The sequence below is a fragment of the Lycium barbarum genome, chromosome 3 (genome assembly GCF_019175385.1).
Source record: "Lycium barbarum isolate Lr01 chromosome 3, ASM1917538v2, whole genome shotgun sequence".
Lineage (NCBI taxonomy): Eukaryota > Viridiplantae > Streptophyta > Magnoliopsida > Solanales > Solanaceae > Lycium > Lycium barbarum.
Window position 1 is genome coordinate 122,071,428 of NC_083339.1, and position 20,771 is coordinate 122,092,198.

General features: G+C 37.0%; 1 long non-coding RNA gene across 3 annotated transcripts; it reads left to right on the plus strand.

The window, feature by feature from the left end:
• The first annotated feature begins 16,416 nt into the window (after window positions 1–16,416).
• Window positions 16,417–20,021, plus strand: LOC132632143 (uncharacterized). 3 transcript variants are annotated; one of them, XR_009579262.1, is made up of 6 exons: window positions 16,417–16,562; window positions 16,922–16,998; window positions 17,112–17,190; window positions 17,899–18,034; window positions 18,534–18,614; window positions 19,761–20,021. It is a non-coding gene; the product is annotated as an uncharacterized LOC132632143 (long non-coding RNA). The 3 variants fall into 3 exon arrangements; XR_009579261.1 differs by lacking the exon at window positions 16,922–16,998; XR_009579260.1 differs by lacking the exons at window positions 16,922–16,998; window positions 17,112–17,190.
• The last annotated feature ends 750 nt before the right edge of the window (window positions 20,022–20,771 follow it).

A 20,771-nucleotide genomic window follows, 5' to 3' on the forward strand; every position in this document is an offset into this window, starting at 1 on the left:
CCCGCAATCTGCCTTGACCTGTTCGAGTTTACTCTGGGGTATCGTGCACAAATAGTCCGATATTTCGACACCTCAATCCCCTTGTTAAGAAGGTTTCTCGACCTTAAAATCCCAGATGGTCGAGCAATCTTGAGGAATGAAGTCCGTCAGTACAGGCTCCGATTTTGGAGCCGATGAGGTCTCACCGGTTTTAGCTTTTGAAGATTTGCTCGTCATTACGGAAGTATGAAGGTATGAAGGTTTGAATAAAGGTTTGAAGATTGGGTAAAGGACTTATAAGGAGATATGAAGATATGAAGGTATGAAGATATGAAGGTTTGAAGATATAAGGGTCAGCGTATCCAAAGCACACGAAGGTAAAATTCTCTTTGGTAAAAGTCAGAAAGTAAAAAATGAAAGAGAAAACTTGCTTTTTATAGAGTGGGGTCGAGATGGATCGCCTTCCATAACCGTCTTCAAAGCCAACAGGGTCTCAACACGTGCCGATGTCAGACGGATGTGACAGATGTGACCTTGATCTTATCTAATCATGTGAAGCGTACACAAGAAGGAACCGGGTCGCCCCTCTCGATCAACAAATCGTACGTGTGCAGACCGGCCTTCCGATGAGACCTAGGTCGGGCTCTCACACTAATACCACTATGATCGAGTAAAGCTTCCATATCGGTAGCAAAGGATGTGATCCCGAACTAGTTGCGGTCGAGTAAAAAAATAAAAAAAAATGTTCAAGCATGGCGGCCGGTAGCGAAACATTTTGAATTTTGGTGAATTATAGAACAAGTGACAATTGATCGAATATTGCAAGGACATATACAAAGGTTCAGGTACAAACAACACACATGGAATGCTCAATAAAGTTCAATAAAAAATAATTCGCAAAGTTCCATTAAAGGTTGTTCCATTTCACAAAATTCCGACTATGTCGATACATCAGTCCATCAGGAAAAAACAGGAGTAGCCCTACTCTACGACTATAAATTGAAAAACAAAAGTAAGACAACAACACCCTTAACCGACTTAGCAAGTCGAAGTTTGAGATATTTAGCCTATGCTACGGGATGCGGCGATGAAGCGTGATACCGATTAGGTATCTCCACGACCTGCACCAGAGGCGGATGAACCAGGGACATTTGGCTCCGGTAAATCTTCTTCATCAAGCACTATTGTTAGCGGAGTTTCGCCAAAGGAATTTCCCGACGGGTCTCCATGATATGACGGGTTCGAACCCAAGATCCAACCCCCGAACGCCCAACTGGAAAGCTTCCAATCTCTATGCGCCCAGGTGCCCTCGGTGGCGCAGGTGCTCTTCTTCCCCGAATGACATCCTCAACTACCGACTTTCCCTTGGAAGCTCTCCTCATCTGAAGCCCTGAAAAGCAAATACATTAGGTTGAGACATAATACAGGGGAGTGAGAGTCGAAATGATCGAGTTAAGGAATTACCGTGATTTTTGTCTTTCCACCCTTCGGGTACCATTCTTCTCCAAGAACGGCCTATGCTACGAGAAGCTCGGAGAAGGGCAATCACCCATTCAAAGATTGCCATATCAAGCTCGGGTTCAATCGGATTTGGCGAAGGGTTCCACGCCTAAGGAAAATCGGTAGACGATGGACGGTGAAGTTGAGCTGTGCGTATCATCACAAACCGATGAAGCCACCCTCGGTCATAATCATCTTCGGGGTCAATCAGGCTTCGACTCCCCCTGGGAAGTATATGGACAATCCCCCATCGGATCACCCGAGGTATGTATATATGAAGTAGATAGTCAAGGGTGAAGGCGACCCCGACTACATTAGCCAACTTCTCAATACAGTACACAAGTCTCCAAATCTATGGGGCGATCTGTCCGAAACATATCTGATACCGTCGATAGAAGTCCTCGATCACTCGATGAACAGGGAGAGAGAACCCAATGACAAAAGGATAAGTGTATGACAAAGAGTAACCGACAACATAGTGATTTATTTTCACACCATTCCCAATAGGGCGAACGTCAACATCTGCGCCTACGTTGCAATCTTCCCTGACTGCGGTAATGGTGCCATCATCGATACAAGAATTGAAGTTCTCCACCAAATCAAAATGGTGAAGAATTTTGCAGTCATTCATATAGATAAATCTCGATGGGAGAATACCAGCAGCGAGAGATTCTAGCTCCTTATCAGAACCAGCGGCTCCCGTTGACGGCGTGAACAACAGTTGATCTTCACCTTGAGTCAATAATGGAACGTAAGCCATATTCGTGGAACGTTTTCCTTAACAGTGAATGATCACGCCCTGATGAAAGAAGATTCAAAATCCGAGGAGTGCTACGAGATCAATACGGGAATCACCGTAAGGTTTTTGAGGAGGAGCAAAGTGAGATTTGAAGAAGTACAGATGCATGAGAAAGGAAGAATACATGGGCTTTATATAGAAAGAAAATCAAGAGGTCCTGCAGCGTAACAAGGACTTTGACACAAGGCTCCCAAAAGGATTTGGCGGCTGGGTAATGATGACCTAGCATCGGGTAGAGTAAGATGTTGACTAGAAAATTTTGTCCTAGATAGTTGGAGGCGGCTGTTCAGCTTTATTTGGGTCCATTTCCCGCCGTAAAAAAATTTACCTCGGGAAATAGGGGAACTATCTGTATACGGGTAAAACCGAGGATACGGACATGCTCGGTTTCCCGTTGTCATGGTTATGTTCGGGCACGATACGACCGGCTTATCGAGGATTAGGCTCCGATCTCGATCTGGAACGAGGCGTTAACTGAGAGGCGGTTAACTACCATAAGGAGAAGACCAGAATATCCGCCTCAATCAGATATTTCGGCGTCGATCTCGGCAACAGCTGTCACTAGATTTCTTTTCCTTACTTAGAATTGTACTAGGGTTAGGACTCCTCTATTATATAAAGAGGAGGTTCCCATCCATTTTAAGGGGTTCGGCAACAGAAAGAGAGAAAGAGTTCATGCAAAAAAGCTATAGAATCACGTTAGTTCATTCATATCTTTCTAAGTTTATCATCATTGTTCATTGTGTAAACACCCGACAAAGGGGTTCGACCTCGGTTCCGATACCCGAGGCCAGTAATCATTAATATTTAGTCAGATCTGCTTCTTTATTTACTTATTCGTCATCCCGTAATCCCATCTTGAATTGAATTGAGCCACATATCTTTGACATTACGCATAAATTTAATTGTTCACCATTGTAAGGATAAACAAAACTAAAAAAGAGATCTGATCTTTCCGCCAATCACCAAGAGGAATTATACGCACTGTCGCCACTTTTAGTACTTGAATTAATCCAAAGTTACAAGAATAAAATCATTCAAGCTGCGTTTACCGGGACAGTGCAAATTAAAATCAAGTCACCAAACGCAAAACACCCTCTCTCAATAGCAAACAGTGACTAACACCCCAATAGAGGACAGGAATCTTATTTAATCACTTTTTTTTTTATACGTTAAAACGAAAAAAAAAAAAAAAAAGGAACGAAGTCATATACATAATCGCACATATGTATAACTTGTTTAGGTTATCTATTTAGACGCAAGTGGGCTTTTGATGCCAATTGATGGATAACAGGCATATATGAGCAGCAGAAATAAACAACCAAGATCAAATTCTTACATGTAAATTAGACAAACATAATCAAATACGAGATTGGAATACTAACATTTTGAAGCTATTACACAAATCTTCAACAGCAACAACGCTCTCTAGGTCTACGATCTTCTGCTGTGTATCCTGAATTTCTATGAACGAAATACTTGAGTGGCAAGTATTGCAACTGGAATATCAATAGCCTTAGGGTTGAATGACCTTGTTTATATACACACGTTTTTAGAGTAAAACCCTAGCCAAAAACGTGTGGCCCTTTCCTTACCCACCAAGGATATTATTTTTCTTTTTATTTTCTTTGTTCTGGAATATTCAGGCACAACAGGGACCACAGATTTAATAACGAGGCTTCTTACTGCGGTATTAATTCGGAATATGAGTGAGTTAATCCTACCACAATAAATTACAATTTATTCCACTAAAAAACTGTAATTGCACTCCTCAGTTTAATTTCGAAATCTTTCATTAAAACTTATTTAACTCCCTATGTTAAAATTACAGATACCAATCAAATAAATTAAATTACTGACAATTTAATCCTTTGACTCATTTAATCCTTTATACTTCCGCTTAACTTATTTCATGTGACGGATACAAAATCCACCTGCAGGGTTTTCACATGAAAACTTATAAGCATCTATAAAGGGATATCATCAATCTCAAGGTCGAGACATGGATTCTATCAACTAATTGTTATTTCACAAATGCACTTTGTCATTATCCAATTTACCAGGAATACCTTGACTCGCAATTGAGTCGTACCTTTTAATAAATCAAAATAATGAACAAAGCACATTTCTCATAACAATCATATCAAGATTAAAAGTATAAGTACATTTAATGAGCTAGAGAGGTTGTTTTATATATACAGTTCAAAAACACTTATCTCTACTTGGTCCGCTCAATACATACAAAATGTACTAGCATAAGAAGTTGGAATAAAACCATTCCCATAATCAAGATAGATTATATTCAATCTTATGCTACAATCATCAAGATACTTTGCTCAGTTTCATCTTTGATTGTGAACATTAACTTTATAATTTATAAGAACCGACAATTTAATCTTCTATGCATGTGCTAAAATTCCATACAGCAAATCGTCAACTATATAAGTAAAGGGCACACATATGAACAAATGATCTATTTAAAATAAGACTTTATTGAATTGAATAGATAAATAAACAATTGTTCCATAAAGAATCACTACAAAAAAAATGGGTAATTTGAGGAGGTTGAAAGTTGCAATTCGCGGGGGTTTTAGCCTCCGCTAATTGCTTGAGGAGGCTAAAACCCCTATAAATTACAATTTTCAACCTCTGCAAATTACCCATTTTTTGTAGTGAATAAAGCATAATACTATAATCAAACCGCATGGTTAATAGTATATCCTAACTAGGGCTCCATTCAGGAGGGAAGTGCTCTTTGTCAAGAATTTTTCATACCCATAGTTCGAACTCGAGACCCCTGATTAAGGGAGGAGTAATTCCATCTGTTGCACCACATATTTGGTGGTAACCTATTAAATATTAAGGGATTCAGGTTTAAAGTATATATGTCTTCACCTCTGGAAGTATAAGCCTTTTCTTTTCACTATATTTTGTTTCATTTACCTATTTATGCGTGCGCAGTGTCGGTCATTTTTAGCTGCTGGTGTCTTTCTTTGGAAGTCCAATCCTTCCCTTTGTTTAAGTCTACAGCATGACAGATTCATGATTATCCAAAAAATCTGCCACCATTTTATTTCAACGTTTGATGGAGTCATTTCTTTAACGTGTGATATCTTATTCTCAAAGGAAAGTACAAGCGAAAGAAATAGAAAGTACTGGAAGGGCCTTCAAGCTGGATTTAAGATCGTTTTCCCAGTTAAACATCACATGCATACATGAACTAGGATTAGAGGCAAAGCCAAAACAGAAGCTCTGGACCATAATTTGTTTTATTTACGGTTCTGAATTAATTATTTTATAGTATATAATTCTATTGAACCCGTAGCTAAGAGGTGGATCTGCCAATAACCAAGATCCTCTCGATTATGGAACCCAGACATGCTTCAAGTTTCATGCTTTTGACTCTTGAAATAAACGTGTCATGCCTCGATTCATGAGTATCCAATTAATACCCACAATATAAGATTATTATTGTTTCGTCATAGAATATATGACTTTTATATACTTTGTAACTTGGGAGGTGGGATATTCAAATCCTGAGAGCTTCCATTGCGATGAAATTCTAAATTGGAAACTACAATAAATCTTCTCAACTGAACGATATCATTGAGCGCTCGTTTAGTATGATGGATAAGCAAAAGTAACCCTGCGATAAAAATTTAGTGCCGCCTTATCTCACGTTTGGTTGGAATAAAAACTCGGGATAACTAATCCCTTAGATTTTATTTTTGAATGAATTAGTTATAGATTTGAATTTTTGGAAACACAATTATATGTATTTGAATTTATAATATTGAAACAATTAGCATCGAAAAATAGTTGTGTTTGAATTTGATTGTTTTCTAAAATTTGTGAGCTACGTTGTAATTATTGGGCTAAACGGTCCAAAGATACTCTTAATATGATGTGATATTGTGCGTTTTGGGTCAAGTCCAAAGGTCTCACATCATTAAGAGTATTCAACACCTTATAAGTAGCTCATTTTTCTTTTCAGCAACCAATGTGATACTTTGTTCGCACACTCAACAATAATTTCATTCAAATATTTTGAGAATATATCAGTGATTCCCAAAGCAAATGTAGACGTTTTTATAAGATTAAAAGAGTACGACAAAACAGATTATAAATTTATCTGTTACTGAATATATTCAAAATATAGCTGAAATGCGAAAAAAAGGTCAATTCTGATCTATATCGATTGAATATAGGGGAAAACGATAAAAAGAAAATTGTAAGGAGTATCTGATATAAGGTCGGAATAACCACTAAGCTAAAGAGAAATTGATGGGCATTTAACAATTTCCAAAAGTATCTGTTTTGGTCTGAAATCAGCACACGAGTATGTGAACTTGCAACCTAATGAAACAGATGATAGACAAAGGCACACCTCCTTTTATTTTCCATCCTTAAATGATATTTTTATGTATATTTTCCCTGTAACTTACTCCCATTATTTATTTTAATTTCTAACGGACACCTCTGGATATGGCCCGAAAAGACAGAACTATTATCCTCTCGCGAATACACACATGTAATGTAATAATGTAAATAATACTAAGTTGGTAACTGTTCTAATTTTTAACATGTAAGAACAAAGTTGAGATATTCAAGTCAAACCCAATCTTTTCCCATAAATTGCAAAGTTAATCCTCTTCAGGGGCCAGCCGTCAGTATGAGGTGAGCTAATTATGCCAATTTTGACCTTTACTTTTGCTGTGTTGTATCATTTGACCCCCACTACTACCTAAAATATGGAAAAGTAGTCCTCATCCTTATCTGCTGGCATTAGGGGTAGGCAGATACCGATTATCATACCGAAATTGAAATTTTTTATACTACGTTTGGGGTATTAGGTATTTGATACGGTATTTGGTATGCATTTTTAAAAAGTTTTTCGGTATTCATAAAAAACAATACCTACCAAATACCATACCGAAGTATATAATTACATATACAATTCATATATCTTAGTATTATTAGAAAACTAATTAATTAAACGTTGGAACTTTGACTACTTTATCTTGATTTAAATGTTTTTTTTGTGTAATTGATTTACGAAGGGGATTACTTGTACTTTCTTCTGAATATTTTTATGTGTAAGGTGTTTAATACATAATAATTGAGACGTTTCTTAAGTAGCGGAAGTCATAATTCTCCACGATATGAGTATATGTAAGTCGAAGTCGGACAAACTATGATACCGATTTACCGTACCGTAAAATACCGAAACTGAATTTTAAAATACCAAACCATACTGAATTAATTTGGTACGGTCATGGTATAGTATTTTAGTAACCGAAAACTAAAATTACTGTACCGAAGTTTCAAATACCGTATCATGCCCACCCCTCGGCCTGCCGTGCGCTGTAAAAAAATGTTTTTTCTGACCTCTTAATGGCGGCAAATTAGTGAAATTTACCCTCAGTTGTTACCGCGTCTGGATCACACCTTCTTCGGTTAGTAATAACTTCCTCCGGTTTTAAATTAAACAGATTCTTCCCTCACCCTCTTCAGTCTAGCTATCTTTTCTTCTGATCCTTGGCCTTTTTCTCTCTGATCATCTTTTCGTAATATTTCGTTTATCATACACGACATTTTTTCTGCAAAATCTTCCAAAACTCTATCAATCGGAAGAATTTTCTTGTTTAATTTGTGCGAATGGGGAGCGGAAATAATGGGCATGATAAGAAGAAAGAACAAATTGACGTACCAAGAGGGTGCGTTACGGTGTTGGTAGGTCAAGGAGAAGAGCAGCAGAAATTCGTGATACCTGTAATGCACATTAATCATCCTTTGTTCGCACAATTGTTAAAAGAAGCGGAGGAAGCGTATGGATTTCATCACAATGGTCCCATTCATATCCCTTGTCATGTTGAGAAGTTTCGTTACGTTGAGAGTATGATACACAAAGATATAGCCGCCCATCACCACCACCACTTGTGGTGCTTCAAGGCCTGATTTTTATGCTCTCAATTTGACTCTTCTTTATTTTTCCCTTGGTTTGTATATTTGCTACTTGTATGTCTACTACAATATTATGGATAACGACGATCAATTTAAAGTTAATATGTTAAGACTACAGCTAGCTACCACTTGTGCTTAATCTTCCTGCTATAAATACTAATTTCGAAGATTTAAAGTATTTATCCATTCTAAATTAGAGACTTAATTATTGTAACTGATACAACATATATTAGATTTGAAGGATCTGCCTTGCCTTCTCATTCTCAGATAAAAAGAATTTATATACATGAGTTTAATCTTCTACTCCTAAAATCTCTCCTAAGAATATTCTCAGAATATAGCATATCCCTACAATATCATATCTCTTACAAATATAGATACATAATATAAGGTTACTATATTTACACAGATCTTGTTTAATATTCCTCACCCCCCCCCCCCCCCCCCCAACCCAAGTTGGTGCATGAAGATTTTGAATACCTAACTTGCGAAGAAGGTAGTCAAACTGATGCTTTCCTAAGGCCTTTGTAAAAATATCAATGAGCTGCATTTTAGAGGAAACATATGTTGGATGAATGTTGCCCTTTATTATCTTTTCTTGGAGAAAATGACAATCTATTTCTATATATTTCGTTCTTTCATGCAATACTGGATTCTTTGCTATGTGCAGCGCTGACTGACTATCATAATATAGTCTTGTTGGAGCAGGATGTGACACCCCCAGGCTGAACAAAATTCCCTTCAGCCACTTCAATTCACAAGTTGTGGTGGCCATCGATCTATATTTAGCTTCCGCCGATGACTTGGAAACCATCTATTGCTTTTTAGTCTTCTAAGATATTGGTGAATTTCCTAAGAGCACAAACCACCCAGTGAGAGATCGGCGTGTTAAAGGGCAACCTGCCCAATCTGAATCACACCATCCATATAGCTTCAAATCAAATGCACTACGCAATAAAATACCTTGTCCGAGCTTTCTTTTCAAAAATCGAACGACCCGTAGTGCAGCTTCCCACTGTTCTTCTTGTGGACAATGCATAAATTTGGATAGTATATGCACACACTAGGAAAACTCTGGTCTAGCGAAGCACAAATATACGAGACGACCCACCAACCGTCGATACCTTTCTGGATTAGCAAGTGGACGTCCTTCAGCTAATGCTAACTTGTGGTTTGATTCCATAGGAACATTTGCAGGTTTGGCTCCTAGTAGTTCAGCTTCTGAAATAATATCCAAAGCATACTTAGATTGAGATAGCAAAATGCCTTCTGGATTCCTAGCAACTTCGACACCCAACAAATATTTCAAAGCGCCTAAATCTTGCATGTGAAAGCAACCACTCAAATAGCTTTTGAATTTTTGGATGGCACCACGATTATTTCCAGAAATTATCAAGTTGTCCACATAGACAAGCACATTAAGTTGAACATCATTCTTCTGTAGAGTAAATAATGAATAGTCGAGTATGATTGCGTGAAACCATACTCCTTCAAGGAAGTTGATAACTTTGCGAACCAACATCCTGGGGCTTGATTCAATCCATATAGTGATTTTCGCAGTCTACACAACATATTAGAATGTTGTACTTTGAAGACTGGAGGAATTTTCATGTACACTTCTTCTTCGAGATCTCCGTGTAGAAAGGCGTTATGCACATCCATTTGATGCAAGTCCCACTGCTTTGCTGCAGCTACAGGTAAAAATGTCCGCACCGTAACCATTTTGGCAACTGGAGCAAATATTTCATTATAGTCAATTCCCTCTTTTTGATGGTTGCCAAATATCACTAGTAGTGCTTTGAATCCCTCCACAGAACTATCAGAATGATGTTTTATTTTATAGATCCACCTGCATCCGAGTGATTTCTTTTCAGGTGGTAATTTTTCAATTACCCATGTCTCATTCTTTTCAAGAGCCTCGATTTCAAGCCGCATTACCTCTCTCCACCTTTCATCTTTCACTACTTGTAAGAACGTTGATGGCTCATGATTTGTAATAATAGCTGCAAGAAAATTTCGATATCGCAAAGAAAATTTGTCACAATTCACATAATGTGCTATTGGGTACGGCACACTTGAGGTATGTGTTGGGGCAGATGAACTAGTGAAAGGACTCAATTTCCGGATTGTATTAGTAACATAATCACTTAGACGAGCAGGCTTTTTTTTTTTATTCGATTTCCACGACCCAATTGAGGTTCATCATTTTGTTCTTCCCTGCCCTCGGCATCTTGGGTGCCAGGCACGTCTCCTTCTCCCATTTCTTGAGCATCTTGCACATCAATAACTTGAGAATCTTGAATTTTCATCACTGATTGGTGTTCTCCATTAGCATGCACTACCACGCTTGTGCTTTTATTTTCATGCTCTCTATTCTCAATTATAATATCTCCCTCAAAATCATCATCAACAGATCCATTATCAACAACAACTTTCTCAATATTCTCATAAGAACTGGGAACTTGTTGGAAAAATGGGAATTCATTCTTACAAAATACAACGTCTCTGGAAACAAAATATTCTTTTGTTTCAAGATCATATAGTTTCCAACCCTTTTTCCCATATGGGTACCCAACAAAAATGCATCTACGGCTCCTACTCGAAAATTTATCTCCTTTTCTTCCCTAGTTATGAGCATAACCGTGAACCAAATACTTTCAAGCGCTCCTAAGAAGGAGGTTCTTCATTTAAAATCTCATATGGAGTTTTTCCATTTAAAATTGAGGAAGGATATTAATCAAGTAACCTGCAGCCAACGCACATTCTCCCCAAAATTTAATTGGAAGATGTCCCTGAAAATGTAGTGTTCGTGCTATATTCAGGATATGTCTATGTTTTCTTTTCACCCAACCATTTTGTTGCGGGGTTCCAGTATAAGAATTTGAAAAACAATTCCCTGTTCAAGAAAATAATATTTCATGTAAGTGAATTCCGTCCCATTATCACTTCGAACAATTCTAACTTGTTTATTATACTGTCTTTCCACCATGGCAAGAAAATTTAACATCATGCATCACACCTCCGTTTTATCAATTAACAAACATATCCATACCGCATGGGAATAGTCATCGACAATTGTTAGAAAATATGAAGCATCACATGAAGATAGAGTTCTATATGGATCCCATAAATCACAATGAATGAGTTCAAACTTGTCACAAGCTTTTTTTTCACTTAAAGGAAATCTATCTCCAGTCTGCTTAGCTCGTTGACAAACATCGCAAGATTTATTCATAATTTCACTATCTTTATTGGGAACAATATTGGAAACTAGCTTGGTAGCCCTTAAAGAAGGATGTCCTAGACGTTTGTGAGGTAGATCAAGTGTGTATGTCCCGTTGGTCTTTAATGCCATTGCTTGTGGTACCCATCAGAAATAATAGAGTCCATCCCTTCATTCACCCGCACCAATCATCATCCTCAAAGTGCGGCCCTGTATAACACACAAGTTTTTTTTTTAATTGAACAATAAAATCGACTTCATCTATCAATTGCGATACAGAAATTAAATTGCATTTTAAACGAGGCAAAAAAAGAACATTTTCAAGCTTCAGGTTCTCGTTAAGTTTTACAGATCCCTCTTTTGTAGAAACTATATGTTGTCCATCTAGAAGTCCCACAGGACATCCAGCCACTTCACGCAAGTCCGTCACGCATTCCAAGTTTGCGATCATATGGTTTGACGTCCCTGTGTCAATTATCCATAAGATTTTGTCATGTTTACCTGTCATCCTCTCACTCGTACTAGTTTTGTGGTTGTTCATAATATCACGTAAAGCCAACCATTATTCATTGCTCAAGCCAGTACTAGCCATGTCAGTTATTATGCCAGGCATTCTTAATCCTCCAGCACCTCCTGAAGCGGTTTAAGTAGCATTAGCATGTAATGCTCCGCCTCGACCTCGACCGGTGCCTGTTCCAGTTCCTTCCTGTTGTGGCAGCCCCTTACCCTTTCCACTAGTCCATACTTCAGCTCAAGGACGATCACCCTGCCAGTCCGGATAGCCGATGAGCTGAAAGCAAAAATCTGTCTCATGTCCAGAACGGTTGCAGTGGGTACAAGTCATTGATTTGTCCTTCACCTCTCCACGTCCCCTTGTCCTGATATTTGGTTGAACAACAAGCCCAATGACCTCATCTCATTCTTCCTTTGCACGAGAGATGGTATTCATCCTCTTTTGCCGGATTAAAACAGAGTAGATTCTGTTTGGAGTTGGTAACGGGTCTGCAGCAAGCATGTTGGACCTCACAATCCTGTAGAGCGTGTCATCCAATCCCATAAGGAACTGATGCACTTTTTCTTCCTCCCTCACTTTTCAAACTGTGATCCCATGTTACGTTTGCATCCTTCACATGTACACATAGGAATTTGCTCGTAATTTGCTAGTCCGTCGTATATTGCCTTCATCCTTCCATAGTATGCTATAATTGTCATACCCCGCTGCTTATATTCTGCCAAATCATATTTCAACTGTTGAATTCAAGGCCCATTAGCAACAGAGAACCACCCTTTAATTTATGTCCACAGATCTTTTGCAGTCTCCATATGTGATATGGTTGAACGCAAAGTTGGTTTGATAGAATTTCGGACACATGACACTAGCATGGGCTGAACTGTCCACCAGTCCTCCAACTCAGAAGATCCTTCTTCTGGTTATGTAATGGTTCCAACAAAAAATCCCCATTTCCTCCGAGCGGGCAACGACGTAAGTATTGCACGAGCCTATTCTTTATAAGTTTCTCCTCGCAATTGTACTTGCGTGATCAAGTTTCCTGGGTTGTCATTTGAAATCAAATCGTAAGGTGAGATTTTCTTTTTGGTTGGTTCAATCCTTAGTGATCCTTCATCCCCTGCCATGGCTATTTTGGATTTGGATCGAAGGCCTTTTCAAACAAAAAAAGAAATCGAACCCGGCTCTGATACCATGATACAACAGATATTAGGTTTGAAGGATCTGCCTTGCCTTCTCATTCTCAGAAAAGAAAGAATTTATATGCATGAGTTTAATCTAAAGAATTTATATACATGAGTTTAATCTGCTACTCCTAAAATCGCTCCTAAGGATATTCTCAGAATATAGCATATCCCTATAATATCTCCTAGAATATCATATCTCTTATAAATATAGATACATAATATAAGGTTACTATATTTACACAGATCTTGCTTATTAGTAACAAGTAAGGGTTCGACATCGTGACTATATCATGTGAGGACGAATTTATTGATTGAAAGTTCATGACGTGAGATAAGAGGTTGTCTCAAGGAAAAGGAGTGCTCCTGAAAGAAGTTGGGAGAAGAAAATTTGTGAAGTAATTACAGTCAAACCTCTCTATAATTGCCATTTGTTATAAAACATTTTACTATAACGGCCTGATTTTCTTCGGAATCGATTTTTTATGTCATATTTTGCTTCTCTATAACAACATTCTATCTATGACAGCCATGTCATTCATTATAGCGGTACACTCTTTGTAAAATTACCTCTCTATAACAGTCACTCTCAAATATTATGTAATAATATTTTGTAAGAAATATATTATCTATAAAATAAAATATTAAAATACTTATGATAATCATCATTAATGTCATGTACATAGTAAATTTCAAGTACGAATATCTAAAAATCTTCAATTATACTATTAAGCTCATAGAGATACCTTCAAGGGAAAGCTATTGAATTCCTTTTTGCTGAAAGTTTAAACAAAAATATTCGTCAGTTCAAACGTTATATTATTACCAAGAGACTGGAATTTATGAAATAATCCATAATTTTAGAATTTACATCTAACTTGAAATTTTAAATGCATATGTTCCTTAGATTTTAATTCTTTATCAGTATGGTATAATTAGTTATGGATTTCTTAGTAATTTATTAGTCTTTCAATTTAATTAATGAACTATGAAAATCAATTGGGATTTTAAAATTAACAAGTATTTTTGGTTTCGTTTATCCTAGCATAAAAAGTAAAAAACAAATCGTACTTTTGTTCTTAAGAGTTAAATGAAATCTAAACATCAAATGCTAGTATATACACATAGCAGCACCTCACTTTAGCAGCCATGAAATTTTCGGACAAACGTTGTCATTACAGAGAGGTTTGACTGTAATTACCGAACTAATGTCTCTTCTATTATGTGAATAGGGTGTTTGTTGTTGATAATAGGGTTTAAGCAGGGGTGGACCATAGGATAGTTCGGATTGGAAATGAAGATTTTGCTTCAGATTCAAGAAATTAAAATCTAAATTAAAATCAAATAAGTTCGGATTGGATTGATTTTCTCAAGTTCGGTTTAAAATTAGTCTATTTTATTTTGAATGCTTGGTTTTAAACCTATAGGTTGAGTTTCCTATTCTTTTAAAAATGAACATTCTAAAAAAGTATTCATGTCAAAATTGCCTTAATAATTTTTCATTGTCAATTTATGCATCTTGTCTCTTCTCTCTCGGCGTACGATAGCCTAGCGCACGTTAGGGTGACTCTTATCCTATGCCACTCGCTGAATGGCGAGGGGAAGGTCAAAGAAGACAAAAACCATGACACAGATAGCCTCGACGATTGTGGGCAGAGGGAAAGGCAAACGAGGAACACAAAACTCTAGTATTTCTGATTCCGAGGAGACATGGCCGGCACTACCTTCGAAGAATGGAACTCATACTCCACCCTTGAATACCACTGCTGTCATGGAGAATACCAAGTTACCAGTTGAGCAGAGTGCGCCTTCACAAGGACCAACTCCTGGAAGCAAGGTGATACCATTGACGCCGCCACAATTGGGGGTACACAAACAGGGATTTGAGGATCAGCTGAAAGAAATTCATCCTGAGACAGTGTTGATGGTGAATCCAATGGGCCCGTGAGGGAAATGCCCGGTACAAACGAGACCCCCCTCACCAGCTGCGGGACCTCAACAGAGCCTGATTGCGACAAAGGCGAGAACCCCCAATCCTGATAAGGTCGAAAGTGCTCAACCAACGGAGAAGCCACGGACCTCACTATTTTCTAATAATCGATTTGCAGCACGAGGTATGACACTAAACTATATTTCACCTACAATTCAGAATGGGGAGAAAATCGTGGAATTGCAACAGGACAAAATTGAAAAGGAAAGGGAACGATGGAAACACTCTCTAATCTTGTATGTGGCGGGAGATTCCCCCTCTATTGGGACAATTAAAGGATTTCTAGCGAGACAGTGGACCACTATTGTAAAACCCAAGGTCTTCTATCACAACGATGGGTACTTCCTTGTCAAATTTGATAGCATGAATGACCGTAATGAAATTCTATACTCTGGACCGCATATGTTGAACAACTAACCACTGATTGTTAAAACTTGGACTCCCACTTTTGACTTTTCTATGGAAGTATTGCAAACTATCCCACTCTGGGTAAAACTACCCAACCTACCATTGAGTTGCTGGGAAGGAAAATCCTTGAGTAGGATTGGCAGTAATACTATTGTATGCTGACGAATGCACAACATCGGTGGAAAGAATCTCTTATGCACGAATCCTTATTGAGATGGATATAACCAGGAAACTGCCTGAAGTTATGAAGGTTGTTGACTTAACTGGTCGAGTGTTTAACCAAGTGGTTCTATACGATTGGAAGCCCATTTATTGAAGTGTATGTCTCCAACTAGGACATGATTGTAAGAGAACAATACCGAAACCAATTAAACAGAAACCCGCTGAACAAAAAGTAGAAGTGAAGCAAGCTGGTAATCAATCTAAAGCAAAGAGCAAATGGAATACAAGAAAGAATATCACTCTAAAGGGACAGTACTGATACATGAACAGCCAGCTATGAATTCACAAGACATTCAAGGGCAGAAGCAAGATGTGATTCCAAACCAAGGTCCTCTTAGTGTAGCAAGCAAAGAGCAAGGTAAAACTAAGAAAGGGAATGAAGCAAGGAAGAAGCCTGGGGCAAAAGGTGCCCAACCAATACGGACAGCTGAAATATCAACTACTAACGGGTTCACTCCAATAATAGATATCCCGGGAACAAGCTCACACTACTACAAAAAGGATCTTTGGCAGCAATTATTTAGCGGCTTTAAGTTAATTGCCACTAAATTATACACAGAAGGTGAAATATTAGCGGCCAATGAATATTGGCCGCCAATACGTGTCTTTTGGTGGCAATCAAGAGAAATGCTGGTAAAAAATTTATTCTTATTTTTCCTCTTCACTCCAATTTCTTTATTTCCCTGTAAACCCTCTCTTGCCTAAACAAATATCATTGGGATTTTCCAAAGAGGCCGTCAACAACAATTGCATATATCTCTCGAGTCTTCCATCTTCCACCATAGGTAATTTTATCTCCTTCCATTGTCTATCTTCTAGGGTTCAATTAGCTCCATCAGAGCAACCAATTCCATTGGATGGATCTAGGGTTTGAGGAGAAATGGATCATAAAATCAGGTCAATTCTTAGTGGTCCAAAGCCGAAAAGGATACTCCAAGCCACGTTGATGACCTCCTATACCCACTTCGTCGCCTCAATTTGATTGTGACCATAAATTTCTCAAATAAATTTAGAAAGATTTTTCTTTGATATTGTGGATTTTTATGGTTTATTTTGAGATTATGTAGTCTTCTGTTTTCTTCTTCTTGATATTTATCTCATGGTTGTTCATGTTCTCATATTTGATTTTTGTGTCTTTAATTAGCTGGAAACAGAGCAGACATGCCTGAAAACTGTTGCGCTTTTCATAAATTTCTGCAATACTAGAAGGATAGTCGAATGGTCAATTTCTTCTCTTTAGTTCTGTAGTTCAAATAATAATCTTGATGTTAGTCGATGGTGTGCCAATGTCTAGAATGATGGTAAATTAAAATAACACCATACTTTCAATTTAGGTGCTCTTGTTGCACCTCAGGATTGCCGGTATTTGCATAGATTCTTGATTATCAAAGCAAGGGATTACACGCTTTGAAGGTATTAGATAATTACTTCATCAAGTTTAGTCTTTCTTGGAAAGAGTTTTTGCTCTCATGGTATATTTTATTGCTCTAGCTACTTCATTTGATATTTATTTCACTTAAATAACTCAAATTCACTAGGGGGTAAGCTCTTCATGGAAATGTTCCTCTGAGAGAAACTGACAAGGGATATTAGCAAAGAATTAGACATACTCTAGCATCAATCTATTGTTAGAATATTCAGATTTGCTTTTCTGGATTTTATTCATTTTTGTGATAAAATTTTGATTTATTCCTTGTCAACTGGAATGTGTTAAGATATGGATTTACCCTGATCCTATACAGTAGACGATTCTAGTTCTATTCCCACTGTTATTTCCTACAGGAACTATTTAGGTTGAAATTGTAGTACATGGGTTGTTATACTGTAAATAATACAGTAATCCGTTGATTGTCATGAGATGAATAATAATACATGAATTGTTATGCTACCAAAATAAAGAATTGGCTTAATCCTCTATTACAACTACATGTATTCTTATCTATCTCGTACATAACAATACATCTATTCTCGGGTAACTGTACCCACCAAGCTTAAGCAAATGGAAAGAAATCACTAATTTTTTGTTGTTTCATTTAACTAGAACTGAACCTAAAGTCCAATGAGGCATATTGTGCCAATCCGCAGGCGATTACTCATACTTTTTTCATTTACTATTCATAGGAGCCTGTCATGGTCATTGTGACTGGACTTTCTTCTAGGTGGAACATTAATGAGGTACTTGCTGAACATGAGCCCGAGGTGCTTGGATACGCATGTTGCTATTGGATACTAGCATAGTACACACCATGCTACAATGGTATTGTCTGACTTAGTGTTACTGTTGCAGTTTATTAGTAACTATTGAGGAACATGTGGTGTAAGGACTGGATGGGTGCATTATGTTTTGACTTATCATCTTCTTCAAAAATTATGTTTTGACTTATCTATTGTCACATTTCAATCAATTCTGTTAAAGATCTAAATAACTTTCTAATATCTATCTTGCTTATGCTGCCAAATGTGCATTGATTTTTAATGTACAAATAAACAAAGCGTTCTAGTCTTTTGTATTTTTTTTGAGTCAAAGGTAACCAATGTTCTAGCCTTTTATATGTAGCGTTGGAGTTATTTATTGACCCTATGATCTTTATTTTAATATTCAATCTCATATGCATTGTATAAGTCACTTGTTAACTGATTAATGCTTAGTTGTGTAGAGCACATATCTTTCAATAGTGAAGGGATACAACAACTGTATGGGTTAACTGTATGGGTTAACTAATTTTTAAATCTGTTCTATGTCTGTCTCACTGCAGTTATACTTAATGGTTGTTCTACCCGGTAGAGCTCAAGACTATTACTATACCTTATCAAGCTCCAGTTGATTGGCGATAGTGGTAATTTTTCTTTTGTGTATATGCATTTTATTTGTTTGTATATTTTCTCCTTCTCTACTGATTAATTCAAATTTGCAACGCAATTGCATATGAGATATTTTGATAAGTTTTGTGATGTATAGCACTGCAATATCAGTGTAGAAATGAGATGTTTTCTTATTTCTTAGTTCCTATTTTTTAAAAAATAAATGGCTAATTCGTCAGTTCTAAGTCGCCGTGTTATGGTGATAACAAATAGGTGTGGATGGTGCTAGAGAACTTTTGTTGGTCTAAGAATGTAAACAAGAGTTGGTGTTTGTGCATAAATATTCAGTTTAAGGTGTTCCCTTGGCTCATTATGTCAAGCCTTAAATTAATATATGTAAAGGTTTTGAGTATGAACCCCCAACAAGCCTTACTGCTTGCTGAATAAAGAATCTCCATTACTTTGTTTACCTCTCTTGGGTTTCATTCCTTACTGTAGAACCGTCGAGATAATATCAATTGTAAATTAGAGAATAAAAAGTCACATAAGATTTGATGTTTTACTTCCACATTGCACATCAGCAGTAAGAAAACTTTCTGAACATCAGAACCAATTTTTGCTTCTTCTATCTGCTTCAAGTTGCTACAACCAAGTATGCAAGTTGTGTGAGGTTTATTTTAGTTTCACAAATTAGTGGATTCAAATTTTTATATTTTTGGATCCATTAATTTTTTAAATGAAAAGGAGAGAGGACATCATATCCCTTGTAAAGAAAGCAAGTTAAAAGTAGAGGAGAAGTGAAATCTCATTATTGCTTGATGAATTAACATTTAGCATTTTTAGTAATGTCTTGAGCTTAAAACTGTGCTTCATTTGCTATTATGTCTGCCATTTTAGTGTGACTTTGAAGGGAAATATTTAATGGATGTTACTAAAGCTTTTAGTTAATATTATTTTAGAGATGAATGATGTTGGGATGTGCTTCCTGTCTGGAATGTTGTTTTAAACAGGTTGAGAATTTGACATAGTCCTATTTATAGGAGAGACTTTGTCAAAAAATTTAAAAAATTGAAGATTTAGTAAAAAGTTTCTGCCTTACAAGTTTCGTAATATTAGATATGGATGTACAATTATTTGTTACATAGATTTCATCTCTTGATATTCACTCATTTTTATTTCAGGCCCATACAACATGATGTTCAAATAACATGTGGAAGATTTCAATACTATGAAGAGTTGCGGGAATCGTGTGAGGGCTATGCATTAGAAATTTATTATTGTGGGTATTCGATAGGAGTAGCCACTTTAGCTATTTAGTTTAAACTTGTAATATTACCTTTTAGTTCGTTGTACATTAGTATTATGAAATATTAGTTTTTGTTTGTTGAGATTTAATGAAATACATTATGTTATTCAAAATCAATTAGCACTTTACATTATAATTGTCTCTAATACATATGATTTGTAGTTGTTTTTTCACCTTTCTGATGTTTCAATTGGATTTATTGTGAATAAATATGGATGTTGAAAAAATAAACCGACCCAATTTTAAAATGAATTTGGTAGCCATTATAATTGTCGCTACATAATAGCCGTTAAAAAGATCCTTTGTAGCGGCAATTTAATTGGATGTTAAAAGGTGGACTGGGTCATTTTAGGAATGAATAGTAGCAGCCATTATAATTGCCGCTAAAGAATTGCCTTAAAATCTTGTGACCTTTAGCGGCAATAACAACGGTCTTTACCAGCATTCGTCAGAATGGCCGCTAAAACCTTTAGCGACGTCACTTACAGCGGCAAAAGTCTAATAGCCGGTATAAGTTATAGCGGCGATTACTATTGCCGCTAAAGGCCTTTTTAATTGCCGGCAAAGGCCGTCTTTGTAGTAGTGTCAGGCAATACTGAAAATAGTCAAAGGGATCAGAAGGGGTGCGGAGAGGGGCTGGTAATACCTACCCATCCCAAATGAATATAGTAACATGGAATGTGAGAGGCTTGAATCAAGCCTATAAACATAAGGAACTGATAAAGTTCCTTAGAAATAACAAATTAGTGGTTATAGCTATTATAGAACATAGGGTGAAACAACACCTGGCAAAACCTATAGTTAAAACACTAGCTAGGAGTTGGGAGTGGTGTTCAAATTACGATGCAACTAGTAGGGGAAGGATTTGGTTAATGTGGGACCCGTC